Genomic DNA, 13,395 nt, shown 5'->3' with positions numbered 1-13,395 from the left:
ACAATATGTATCGGTTGGTTTAAACAAAGGTATGACCTGTTTGAGAAATTACGTAGTCCTTTGCTAAGTATTACCATAGAAAATGTAGATTTGCAAACAAACATGTCGCAGAATAATTTAACAGAGGTGCGATGTTGATATAGTAACAGTTGTAATAAACGCAAGTAAATGTATCAATACTGTCCCTTAGATGTATAGAAATAAAACTTGCATGCACTTACGTTGTAAGATTGAATGCCGTAATTTTTCAGTGGCTGTTGGTCGATAGCAGCAAGTACAGCGCCGTTCTGTAAGTCGAAGTTCTGTCCTCGCAGGTAAAAAGAGAGTATGACTTAAAGTGACCCGTCCCTCTGCTTAAATAGGGGGTAACGATGCAAGAATAATTTTTTTTTTTTTTGGTTTAAGAAAGGATCAAAGCTTTTAGTCCTTCCCTTGCCCCAAGGAAAAGTCACACTAGCTGATGTGCGCGACTTGGAAGTGTGAATGTTTGAATGTGTATGCAGATGGAGTTTCGACATTGGCGCGCCAGTAGACTTCCCTGGGCAACTCCGTTAAGGCCACATAAGATTTTGCTCGGAACTGACAAAGCAAAGGGCCTTTTTTTTTAACGTTAGTGTAATTAGACTTCAACTGTCTGCTCGAAGTTACACTTAAAAATGGCATATATAAAGCATCCAAAGAATACAAAGTTTCACTTTTAAACATACAACTCTTGTAATATACTGGCTCAAAGTTGTGGCGTTTATGTTTAGTATGAAAATACTGAAAATTGCTGCGGATGCGTCCATAAATGTGTGTGTGGCAACGTGAAAATACAGTGGGTGAATGAGAAAGATGGTCGATGATTTTGTTTGGCAAAAAAGAAATGTAAAGACAGGTGTGGTGCTGAACGGGTCAGAGGCCGGATGCAATATTTGCCATAAAAGTTGTGTTCTTCGTTTTATTATGAAAATCGTGAACATTGCTGCGTAAGTGGCGTGTGTGTGGCGTTGCGTGTGTGAGTGGCGTTGCGTGTGAGTGGCGTTGCGTGTGTGAGTGGCGTTGCGTGTGTGAGTGGCGTTGCGTGTGAGTGGCGTTGCGTGTGAGTGGCGTTGCGTGGCTGAGTGGCGTTCCTTGGGTGAGTGGCGTTGCATGGGTGAGTGGCGTTGCGTGGGTGAGTGGCGTTGCGTGGGTGAGTGGCGTTGCGTGTGTGAGTGGCGTTGCGTGTGTGAGTGGCGTTGCGTGTGTGTGTGGCGTTGCGTGTGTGTGTGGCGTTGCGTGTGTGTGTGGCGTTGCGTGTGTGAGTGGCGTTGCGTGTGTGAGTGGCGTTGCGTGTGTGAGTGGCGTTGCGTGTGTGAGTGGCGTTGCGTGTGTGAGTGGCGTTGCGTGTGTGAGTGGCGTTGCGTGGGTGAGTGGCGTTGCGTGGGTGAGTGGCGTTGCGTGGCTGAGTGGCGTTGCGCGTGTGAGTGGCGTAGCGCGTGTGAGTGGCGTAGCGCGTGTGAGTGGCGTAGCGCGTGTGAGTGGCGTAGCGCGTGTGAGTGGCGTAGCGCGTGTGAGTGGCGTTGCGCGTGTGAGTGGCGTTGCGCGTGTGAGTGGCGTTGCGCGGCTGAGTGGCGTTGCGCGGCTGAGTGGCGTTGCGTGGGTGAGTGGCGTTGCGTGGGTGAGTGGCGTTGCGTGGGTGAGTGGCGTTGCGTGGCTGAGTGGCGTTGCGTGGCTGAGTGGCGTTGCGTGGCTGAGTGGCGTTGCGTGGCTGAGTGGCGTTGCGTGGCTGAGTGGCGTTGCGTGGCTGAGTGGCGTTGCGTGGCTGAGTGGCGTTGCGTGGCTGAGTGGCGTTGCGTGGCGTTGCGTGTGTGAGTGGCGTTGCGTGGGTGAGTGGCGTTGCGTGGGTGAGTGGCGTTGCGTGGGTGAGTGGCGTTGCGTGGGTGAGTGGCGTTGCGTGGGTGAGTGGCGTTGCGTGGGTGCGTGGCGTTGCGTGTGTGAGTGGCGTTGCGTGTGTGATTGGCGTGTGTGAGTGGCGTTGCGTGGCTGAGTGGCGTTGCGTGGCTGAGTGGCGTTGCGTGGCTGAGTGGCGTTGCGTGGGTGAGTGGCGTTGCGTGTGTGAGTGGCATTGCGTGGGTGAGTGGCGTTGCGTGGGTGAGTGGCGTTGCGTGGGTGAGTGGCGTTGCGTGTGTGAGTGGCGTTGCGTTGCGTGGGTGATTGGCGTTGCGTGGGTGAGTGGCGTTGCGTGGGTGAGTGGCGTTGCGTGGGTGAGTGGCGTTGCGTGGGTGAGTGGCGTTGCGTGGCTGAGTGGCGTTGCGTGGCTGAGTGGCGTTGCGTGGCTGAGTGGCGTTGCGTGGCTGAGTGGCGTTGCGTGGCTGAGTGGCATTGCGTGGCTGAGTGGCGTTGCGTGTGTGCGTGGCGTTGCGTGTGTGAGTGGCGTGTGTGAGTGGCGTTGCGTGGCTGAGTGGCGTTGCGTGGCTGAGTGGCGTTGCGTGGCTGAGTGGCGTTGCGTGGGTGAGTGGCGTTGCGTGGGTGAGTGGCGTTGCGTGGGTGAGTGGCGTTGCGTGGGTGAGTGGCGTTGCGTGTGTGAGTGGCGTTGCGTGTGTGAGTGGCGTTGCGTGTGTGAGTGGCGTTGCGTGCCTGAGTGGCGTTGCGTGGCTGAGTGGCGTTGCGTGGCTGAGTGGCGTTGCGTGGGTGCGTGGCGTTGCGTGTGTGAGTGGCGTTGCGTGTGTGATTGGCGTGTGTGAGTGGCGTTGCGTGGCTGAGTGGCGTTGCGTGGCTGAGTGGCGTTGCGTGGCTGAGTGGCGTTGCGTGGGTGAGTGGCGTTGCGTGTGTGAGTGGCGTTGCGTGGGTGAGTGGCGTTGCGTGGGTGAGTGGCGTTGCGTGGGTGAGTGGTGTTGCGTGTGTGAGTGGCGTTGCGTTGCGTGGGTGATTGGCGTTGCGTGGGTGAGTGGCGTTGCGTGGGTGAGTGGCGTTGCGTGGGTGAGTGGCGTTGCGTGGGTGAGTGGCGTTGCGTGGCTGAGTGGCGTTGCGTGGCTGAGTGGCGTTGCGTGGCTGAGTGGCGTTGCGTGGCTGAGTGGCGTTGCGTGGCTGAGTGGCGTTGCGTGGCTGAGTGGCGTTGTGTGGCTGAGTGGCGTTGCGTGGCTGAGTGGCGTTGCGTGTGTGCGTGGCGTTGCGTGTGTGAGTGGCGTGTGTGAGTGGCGTTGCGTGGCTGAGTGGCGTTGCGTGGCTGAGTGGCGTTGCATGGCTGAGTGGCGTTGCGTGGGTGAGTGGCGTTGCGTGGGTGAGTGGCGTTGCGTGGGTGAGTGGCGTTGCGTGGGTGAGTGGCGTTGCGTGTGTGAGTGGCGTTGCGTGTGTGAGTGGCGTTGCGTGTGTGAGTGGCGTTGCGTGCCTGAGTGGCGTTGCGTGGCTGAGTGGCGTTGCGTGGCTGAGTGGCGTTGCGTGGGTGAGTGGCGTTGCGTGGGTGAGTGGCGTTGCGTGGGTGAGTGGCGTTGCGTGGGTGAGTGGCGTTGCGTGGGTGAGTGGCGTTGCGTGGGTGAGTGGCGTTGCGGGTGAGTGGCGTTGCGTGGGTGAGTGGCGTTGAGTGGCGTTGCGTGGCTGAGTGGCGTTGCGTGGCTGAGTGGCCTTACCGTAATTCGACTTGAATAAGTTACCCTTCAAAATAGCATGAGGGGTTGAGGGTGAGTGAGGGTGAGGGTGAGTGATGGTGAGGCTGCTGCGGATGCGCCCCTTAATGTGTGTGTATAAGAAATATGGTAGTTATCCAAAAGAAGGCAACATCGGAAATGTTTCACTGAAGGCAACATAGGAAATCTTTAGTCTGTACAAGCGTCGACGTAGAATAGGCCGATTTTAAATACCACGCTGTAGAGGGAAGTTGTGAAATACTAGGCATGGTTATGTAAAGTAAATAAGTTTTGTTAAAAAAACATCACGTTTCTAGTGTTAGTATTTTCGTTCAGTGGGATTGTTTAAGTTTAGCGAAAAAGCATCACGTTTCTAGTGTTAGTATTTTCTTCCAGTGGGTTTGTTTTTGGGGGGGTTTGTTGTTGTTCTCGAGGTAACACCCGGCTCGCATCCTGCTGTTCTAAATTAGCACATCCCCAAAGGAACTTCACAAGTGATTACAATCTTGACGACGGCGCTTAAAGTAGTCTAGCATCCTGGAGTTTTGGTAACGAAAGCCTTGGAGTCTGTGGCCTGGCTTTGTGTTCATGTAAATGGTATTAAAGAATGGTCCCAGCAGGTCCGTCGTATTGTTGGGGGTTATGGCGGGTTGCGAGGACTGTTTAGTCACGTGGATGTGCTAGAGGCTCTGTGATGTCACTCTGTGTCGGAGGAGGGAAATAGTAGGCCCGTTGAATTGAACTGACTCTGTGTGTTTCATTCCGTTTATAAACATGTCAAAATATTACATTTTTTTTAGGTGCAATGCTATAGATACAAGCGCTATTTTTGGCGTAGCAGCCTGTAGAGGGAGGGGTGGGAATAGTAGGTCTGCTGATTAGGGAATGTACAAGGCCATGTAGCTTGTAATGCGTCTGTCATTATTTCATTTTGTCGACGATTTCACTTTCAAGTCTTTTTGTGTTCTGAGAGCCTGGCTGTGTGCAGGGACAGAGAGGGGAGGTGCTGGCGTCTGGGGAGGGGGAGTTGAATTGCGAGCCTGGATGTGTACGGGAACAGAGGGGAGAGGTGCTGGCGTTTGTGGGTTGTAATATTAACTGTTTTTTAGGTGCAATGCTATACATACTAACGGCGTTGCGTGTGTGAGTGGCGTTGCATGTGTGTGTGGCGTTGCGTGTGTGAGTGGCGTTGCGTGTGTGAGTGGCGTTGCGTGTGTGAGTGGCGTTGCGTGTGTGTGGCGTTGCGTGTGTGAGTGGCGTTGCGTGTGAGTGGCGTTGCGTGTGTGAGTGGCGTTGCGTGTGAGTGGCGTTGCATGTGAGTGGCGTTGCGTGGCTGAGTGGCGTTCCTTGGGTGAGTGGCGTTGCGTGTGTCAGTGGCGTTGCGTGTGTCAGTGGCGTTGCGTGGGTGAGTGGCGTTGCGTGGGTGAGTGGCGTTGCGTGGGTGAGTGGCGTTGCGTGGGTGAGTGGCGTTGCGTGTGTGAGTGGCGTTGCGTGGGTGAGTGGCGTTGCGTGGGTGAGTGGCGTTGCGTGGGTGAGTGGCGTTGCGTGGGTGAGTGGCGTTGCGCGTGTGAGTGGCGTTGCGTGGGTGAGTGGCGTTGCGTGGGTGAGTGGCGTTGCGTGGGTGAGTGGCGTTGCGTGGGTGAGTGGCGTTGCGTGTGTGAGTGGCGTTGCGTTGCGTGGGTGATTGGCGTTGCGTGGGTGAGTGGCGTTGCGTGGGTGAGTGGCGTTGCGTGGGTGAGTGGCGTTGCGTGGGTGAGTGGCGTTGCGTGTGTGAGTGGCGTTGCGTTGCGTGGGTCATTGGCGTTGCGTGGGTGAGTGGCGTTGCGTGGGTGAGTGGCGTTGCGTGGCTGAGTGGCGTTGCGTGGCTGAGTGGCGTTGCGTGGCTGAGTGGCGTTGCGTGGCTGAGTGGCGTTGCGTGGCTGAGTGGTGTTGCGTGGCTGAGTGGCGTTGCGTGGCTGAGTGGCGTTGCGTGGCTGAGTGGCGTTGCGTGGCTGAGTGGCGTTGCGTGGGTGAGTGGCGTTGCGTGGCTGAGTGGCGTTGCGTGGCTGAGTGGCGTTGCGTGGCTGAGTGGCGTTGCGTGGCTGAGTGGCGTTGCGTGGCTGAGTGGCGTTGCGTGGCTGAGTGGCGTTGCGTGGCTGAGTGCCGTTGCGTGTGTGAGTGGCGTTGCGTGTGTGAGTGGCGTTGCGTGTGTGTGGCGTTGCGTGTGTGAGTGGCGTTGCGTGTGAGTGGCGTTGCGTGTGTGAGTGGCGTTGCGTGTGAGTGGCGTTGCGTGTGAGTGGCGTTGCGTGGCTGAGTGGCGTTCCTTGGGTGAGTGGCGTTGCGTGTGTCAGTGGCGTTGCGTGGGTGAGTGGCGTTGCGTGGGTGAGTGGCGTTGCGTGGGTGAGTGGCATTGCGTGGGTGAGTGGCGTTGCGTGTGTGAGTGGCGTTGCGTGTGTGTGTGGCGTTGCGTGTGTGTGTGGCGTTGCGTGTGTGTGTGGCGTTGCGTGTGTGTGTGGCGTTGCGTGTGTGAGTGGCGTTGCGTGTGTGAGTGGCGTTGCGTGTGTGAGTGGCGTTGCGTGTGTGAGTGGCGTTGCGTGTGTGAGTGGCGTTGCGTGTGTGAGTGGCGTTGCGTGTGTGAGTGGCGTTGCGTGTGTGAGTGGGGTTGCGTGAGTGAGTGGCGTTGCGTGTGTGAGTGGCGTTGCGTGTGTGAGTGGCGTTGCATGTGTGAGTGGCGTTGCGTGTGTGAGTGGCGTTGCGTGAGTGAGTGGCGTTGCGTGTGTGAGTGGCGTTGCGTGTGTGAGTGGCGTTGCGTGGCTGAGTGGCGTTGCATGGCTGAGTGGCGTTGCGTGGCTGAATGGCGTTGCGTGGGTGAGTGGCGTTGCGTGGGTGAGTGGCGTTGCGTGGGTGAGTGGCGTTGCGTGGGTGAGTGGCGTTGCGTGGGTGAGTGGCGTTGCGTGGGTGAGTGGCGTTGCGTGTGTGAGTGGCGTTGCGTTGCGTGGGTGATTGGCGTTGCATGGGTGAGTGGCGTTGCGTGGGTGAGTGGCGTTGCGTGGGTGAGTGGCGTTGCGTGGCTGAGTGGCGTTGCGTGGCTGAGTGGCGTTGCGTGGCTGAGTGGCTTTGCGTGGCTGAGTGGCGTTGCGTGGCTGAGTGGCGTTGCGTGGCTGAGTGGCGTTGCGTGGCTGAGTGGCGTTGCGTGGCTGAGTGGCGTTGCGTGGGTGAGTGGCGTTGCGTGGGTGAGTGGCGTTGCGTGGGTGAGTGGCGTTGCGTGGGTGAGTGGCGTTGCGTGGCTGAGTGGCGTTGCGTGGCTGAGTGGCGTTGCGTGGCTGAGTGGGGTTGCGTGGCTGAGTGGGGTTGCGTGGGTGAGTGGCGTTGCGTGGGTGAGTGGCGTTGCGTGGGTGAGTGGCGTTGCGTGGGTGAGTGGCGTTGCGTGGGTGAGTGGCGTTGCGTGTGTGAGTGGCGTTGCGTTGCGTGGGTGATTGGCGTTGCGTGGGTGAGTGGCGGTGAGTGGCGTTGCGTGGGTGAGTGGCGTTGCGTGGCTGAGTGGCGTTGCGTGGCTGAGTGGCGTTGCGTGGCTGAGTGGCGTTGCGTGGCTGAGTGGCGTTGCGTGGCTGAGTGGCGTTGCGTGGCTGAGTGGCGTTGCGTGGTTGAGTGGCGTTGCGTGGGTGAGTGGCGTTGCGTGGGTGAGTGGCGTTGCGTGGGTGAGTGGCGTTGCGTGGGTGAGTGGCGTTGCGTGGCTGAGTGGCGTTGCGTGGCTGAGTGGCGTTGCGTGGCTGAGTGGCGTTGCGTGGCTGAGTGGCGTTGCGTGTGTGCGTTAAAAGAAAGAGCGAATGAATCTAAGCTGCGAGATGTGGCATAACAGAAGGATTTTTAGTGCGTGCACCGCTGCTTGGGGTATCTGCGAGATTTGTGTAAGTAAATGGAGAGGGGGGTGAGAGTTGGAAGAGAGAGTGAAACAGGCAGAAACGTGGAGAGTTAAAAGAAAGAGGGAATGAATCTAATCTGCGAGATGTGGCATAACAGAAGGATTGGTAGTGCGTGCACCGCTGCTTGGGGTATCTGCGAGATTTGTGTAAGTAAATGGAGAGGGGGGTGAGAGTTAAAAGAGAGAGTGAAACAGGCAGAAACGTGGAGAGTTAAAAGAGAGCGAATGAATCTAAGCTGCGAGATGTGGCATAACAGAAGGATTTGTAAAAGAGAGCGAATGAATCTAAGCTGCGAGATGTGGCATAACAGAAGGATTTGTAGTGCGTGCACCGCTGCTTGGGGTACGACAAACAGGAGATGGTGACTAAAGTTTCAAACATGAGGTTGGAAGGCAGTGAAGTGAAATGTGAGGAGGCACCTCTTCAAATTGTAAAACAGACGGAGGGCATTGCTGTGGGGAGGGGGTGTAGGAGAAATGCACATTGCGGGCAGGGGAGGGGGCGGAGAGGGGAGAGCGGCATGTGGGTGTGAAGAACCCGGGGCCTTTGAAGTGGTTCAAAGGTGTGGGAGGAATGCGGCAGAGGGAACAGACGGCGATTGTGGCTGAGGGAACTGATGTGCACGAGCTTTTAAGCTCAATGCACATGCGCATTGAGCTTAAAAGTCACGGGCACTGCAAGGAATCGCCACGATTCCTTGGAAGTTGGATAAAGAGTGGATAAGCCCCCATAGTCTCGCAAGCTCGATGCGCATGCGCATCGACAGGCGAGACCTAAAAAGGAAACCACAACCAGGGGCCGACTCGCCTTGTTTTCTTTGGTCCTGTGTATAACTCTTTGTCTATCATACTTTGGCCTTTTTTTGTTGCCTCTCATTCTTTGTAATACATTGTCTAATGGATGGTCAATCGGTAGATGGTTATTTGTCTGTTAAGTGGTGATTATTTCAGGTCATGCAGCAATAGGTCTCCTGCCCTACTTTCGGTTTTATTTCAAATATCACAGATTCAAAGTTTGAATTTAAATGAGGTGTGTTAGATTTAGGGGTCTCTAGTTGGCAGAGGTAGGTACCTTTGACCAGATAGGGACCCTTGTGTCTTGTCAGGGTAAGGGGGTACACTCCTAAAATAACCCCTGCTCACCCCCTTGGTAGCTTGGCATGAGCAGACAGGCTTATCTCAGAGGCAGTATGTAAAGCATTTGAGAACACATACAGTAACCCAGTGACAACATTACAGATGGACACCAGACAAGTTGTAGTATACAAATAAGTATTTTTATATAGACTTAACACAAGACCACAAATGACAAAAATCCACAATACTGTACTTAAAAATGGTAGAATTAGCTTAGTTCCCTTAAGATGTAAAATGCAACACTTTGATTTCAAGGTACCTTTGGATGCGGTACGTTATACGACAAAAGTGTTGCAGGGAAGGTGGTGCGTTGGTTCCTTGCACGCAAGAACGGTGATGCGTCGGGTCCCTACTGATGCGTAGGGGAATGTTGTAAGCACGACGATGGAGACAGGTGTCAGCATTTAAGCACAGATTTATTCCTTGGTAAGGACGTAGGGAAAACCTGACCAACAGCGTTGGGATTCAAATTGCCTCTAACGGCTTGGTGCTAGAATGCCCAGCCCGTGACACAGAACAAGTGATAACGAGCCCAGCGCGAGGCACAGGCTTGAACATAAGATGAACATAACACATCTCCTTTCCTTTGACAATAAAATAACAGAATTAAACATAAAAAGAAATACAATTTCGAATCCACTAATACCCTTGCAAATTTTTCATTGTCCTGCAATTCATGAAATGGACCTATGAAATCAATGCAAATTTTTTTCCACACACCTTCCTCAGACACTATTCGTCCACACGAATGACTACTTGCACCTACTTGTAACCTTTTCTCTGACTCCCTGCAAGGCTGACATTGCTCCACCCAAGATTTGACCTGGGAATCTATTCCCGGCCTCCAAAAGTTTTCTTTCAGACGTTTGGCAGTGAGAGTTTGGCCCAAATGACCTTCGTGAGCCAAGGCAATTATACAAGGCCTAAGAGATTCAGGTGGTATATACCTTTCACCTCTCACCAAAATCAAATCTCCCTGCATTGAAATTTCATCTTGCAATTGGACATAAAACCTAAGACTAGATGGTACAGTACTATGTCTAGACACACCCTCCTTACACATCTTAATTAGACTGCCCATAATCTGGTCTTTCTTCATGGACTCCACCCACTCCTCCTTAGATATAGAGCTAGGTAAATCTCTTGTCAAATCGTCTAAGTATGCAACTACATTCTCAGTTACTAACTCTCTTGACTCTGCCTTTGTGTCTGGCAGCCTTGACAGACAATCTGCAACGCTATTGTACCATCCTGGCACATATTCAACATTGCACATAAACTCCTGTACACTAACCGCTAGTCTTGCTAATCTTCCGGAACAATTTTTAAAACCTCCCGGAGCTAACACTTTCAACAAGGGTTTGTGATCAGTCCTGAGTGTAAATGAAATTCCCCACAAATAAACCCTGAAATACCTTGTGGCCCATGCAACTGCCAATGCCTCTCGCTCGATGACCGAGTAATTTCTCTCACTCTCAGTCAAAGAACGAGACGCAAAGGCAATCGTGTTTTGTTGTCCAGCATTTTTCTGTGTTAAGACTGCCCCAATACCCACAGAACTTGCATCCACAGTGAGAGTAGTGGGCAGGGATTGTACAAAGCTGGAAAGAATATTTGCACTTAAGATATTTTCCTTGATCAGATTAAAAGCATTCTTTTGTTCGGTCCCCCAAACAAATCCTTTGCCCTTTCTTAATATATTCCTCAAAGGTTCAACTTTCTCTGCGAAATTCCTCATAAATTTCGCATAGTATTCCACCATGCCCATAAATGATCGCAATTTGTCTTTGTCATCTGGCTCTGATACATTACATTTTGCACTAACTAAATCTTGCTTGGGTTGAATTCCACTTCCACACACATGGTAACCCAAATAATCCACCTCTTTTGCCGCAAATACACATTTTTCTTTGCGCAGCGTCAATCCTGCATTGGAGAGACATGTTAAGACTTTAACCAGGATTGCGTTATGATCAATTGAGTCTAAACCATAAATCAAAATGTCGTCCTGAAAGAAGACCACCCGTTCAATGCCTTTGAGAACGTCCGTGATAATTCTCTGAAATGCACTTGCTGCAGAACATAGTCCAAAAGGAAGTCTTTTAAATTGATATGTGCCCTCGGGAATGATGAATGAGGTGTACTCCTTCGAGTTTGGATGAAGCTTAATCTGATGATACGCGCTTCGTAGGTCGAGTTTTGAAAATACTTTTCCACCCCCCCAAACTCAAAACAATCTCGTTAATATTTGGAAGCGGAAAATTATCCATTATTACAGCTTTGTTTAAGCTCCTCATGTCCACACAGAAACGCAAAGATTTATCCTCTTTCTGTGTGATCACAACTCGACTCAACCATTGTGTTGCCTCTACAAGCTCAATTATATCATCATCCAGTAATTGTTTAATGATTTTCCTCACTTCATCCCTAGCAGATAAAGGTATCTTTCGTGCAACATGTTTAACTGGTACCATACATTTTCTGGTTTTAATGACATGTTGATATCCAATAGCCTCTCCCAATTTTGTACTAAACACCTTTCCATGTCTGCTCAAAATGTTTTCTAAATCCTCCTGTGCGTTACACTCATTATCAACATTGACACACATGACTGGTGGATCAGCCCTCGGATTCACCCTGATATTTAGTTCGTACTGGTGTAACCACCCTAAAATTGCAGGACCATGAGGAGAAACATTAATCTTACCCTGGTTACTCTCCCTTTAAACATGATATGTGCCTCAAAGAACCCAAGCACACCGATACTTACTCCCTGATATCCTTTAAGGATCACATCTGACGTAACCAACTCAGCCTTTGTACATGAACTATCGTACGACTTTTTAGGAATTATCGTATATAACGAACCAGTATCCATCATGAGTGTCAAAATCTCTCCATTCACCTCAAAATGGAGGAGTGTGGCTCACTGATTAGAGCAGTAGACCCTGATGCAGAGGTCTGGCCCGGAACCAGGGTTCAATTCCCGATGCGGCAGAGTCCTGACCCCAAAATGTCCACAGACTCGATAATTCTCGCCTCGGTGCCTATTCTAATCATGGGGTCCCACGCTGCAACTCTGGGCAATAGTTGTATAATCTCCACTACGGCGGCCCACCTGCTGCGGGATGCCTGGCTTTCACCCTGGGGATACCCAGTAGGGGTTATCTCACAGGGAAAAGCCAGGACGGGTTCCCAAGGCAAGCGCCTTGATGCCTTTGCGTGATACGTGCGCTATATAAGTCGCAATACATTTACAAAATCTGCTTTTGGACGAGATAAAACAATATTTTCAGTATTATTAAGGTCCTCTGCAGATGTAATCATCATGACCTCTGCTTCATCATCAGAAGCTTCACACTCTATCATTGCAACCTTCTTAGATATACCAGTCCTACACATACGTGAAAAGTGTCCCTTTTTTCCACACTTTAAACAATCTTTTGTTAAAGCCGTACAATTCTTTGAATCTGCCAGATGAAAAGGGCTACCACACCTGTTGCAAGAACGTGCACTCTGTTTGTACTTGTTTAGTACTGCAGGATTATTGTAAGAGGAAGTGGCCTTGCCCCCCTTTGCTGCTACCCCTTGTTTTGCATGTATGGGATTAACAAAATCACACGTATCACTCTGTAAGATAGCAACATTCTGCTTACTGACTTGTTGTATCATTTTTAATTCTTTCATACATCTATCACTTTCCTCCGCCACCTTAGCAATAGTAATGGCTTCTGCAAGGGTTGGATTCCTAGCAGCCCATAACTTTTCGTGTGATTTTTTTGCTGTAACACTGCACAATTAATTGATCTCTAATCATGTCATCTTGTATATTGCCAAATTGACATTTTACTGACAACTCTCTCAACCTAGATACAAACTCATCTATGGTTTCGTTTTGTTTCTGTGGTGCAGTATAAAACATGTGCCTACGCATAACTACATTCTCTTGCTTCGAGAACCTAGTGTATAACCTAAATATTGCATCCTTATAAACATCATCAATTTCAACTGGTGGGTTTGGAAGGTACTTAAAAACTCTTTGACCCTCCTTTCCCTATGCTCCCAACAGTAAAGCCTTCTTTCTAATAGAAGAGAACTTTGTGCCATCTAATGCCACGATATAGTTTTGAAATGCTTCACACCAGTCATCCCATTCCATGGATGGTTCCCCTGGAACACTTAAAAAAGGAACGGGAGCTTGGATTGAATTGCTGACATTCATTTTCGACATAAACCAACTTTGCAACAAGAGTCAATGTGTATCATAGTTGCCAAAGATTGTTAGTGTGTGTATCACAGTGTACAGTTGTTGATGATGTGACACACTTAATGCAACCAATATCAATGTGTGTGTGTCACAGGCATCAATACATGAACTTTAATGCTCAGCATAATGTCTCTCTGAATTTAAATGATGTGACACACCCAATGTCATGGTTGAAACGAATATGCTATGCCAAATCGCCAATTCACTTGAAATAATCTCATCCGATTTCAAGCCTCGCTGTGCACCAAACGCGTTCCTTGTCGTGCGTTTTATAAGTGGGCCCGCTAACAGTACATCGCCCTTTTAAATGAATTTCCCTTTTAAATTAGCACGTTGGGGGCGCTGTTGTCCGCATTGAGGAGCTCAATTCTACAGTTAGTCTAGCTCCGTCATGCCTCCGGACATCAGTCGGAACTCTCCCGGTGAGTTTTATTATTTTAAATTACTCGGCACATACCTTTTCAGAATTAACTTTCGCCGAGCCTTACTTTTTTTTTTTTAAGTCC

This window comes from Lissotriton helveticus, chromosome 1_2 (genome assembly GCF_964261635.1).
Source record: "Lissotriton helveticus chromosome 1_2, aLisHel1.1, whole genome shotgun sequence".
Lineage (NCBI taxonomy): Eukaryota > Metazoa > Chordata > Amphibia > Caudata > Salamandridae > Lissotriton > Lissotriton helveticus.
This window is presented reverse-complemented; position numbering follows the sequence as displayed.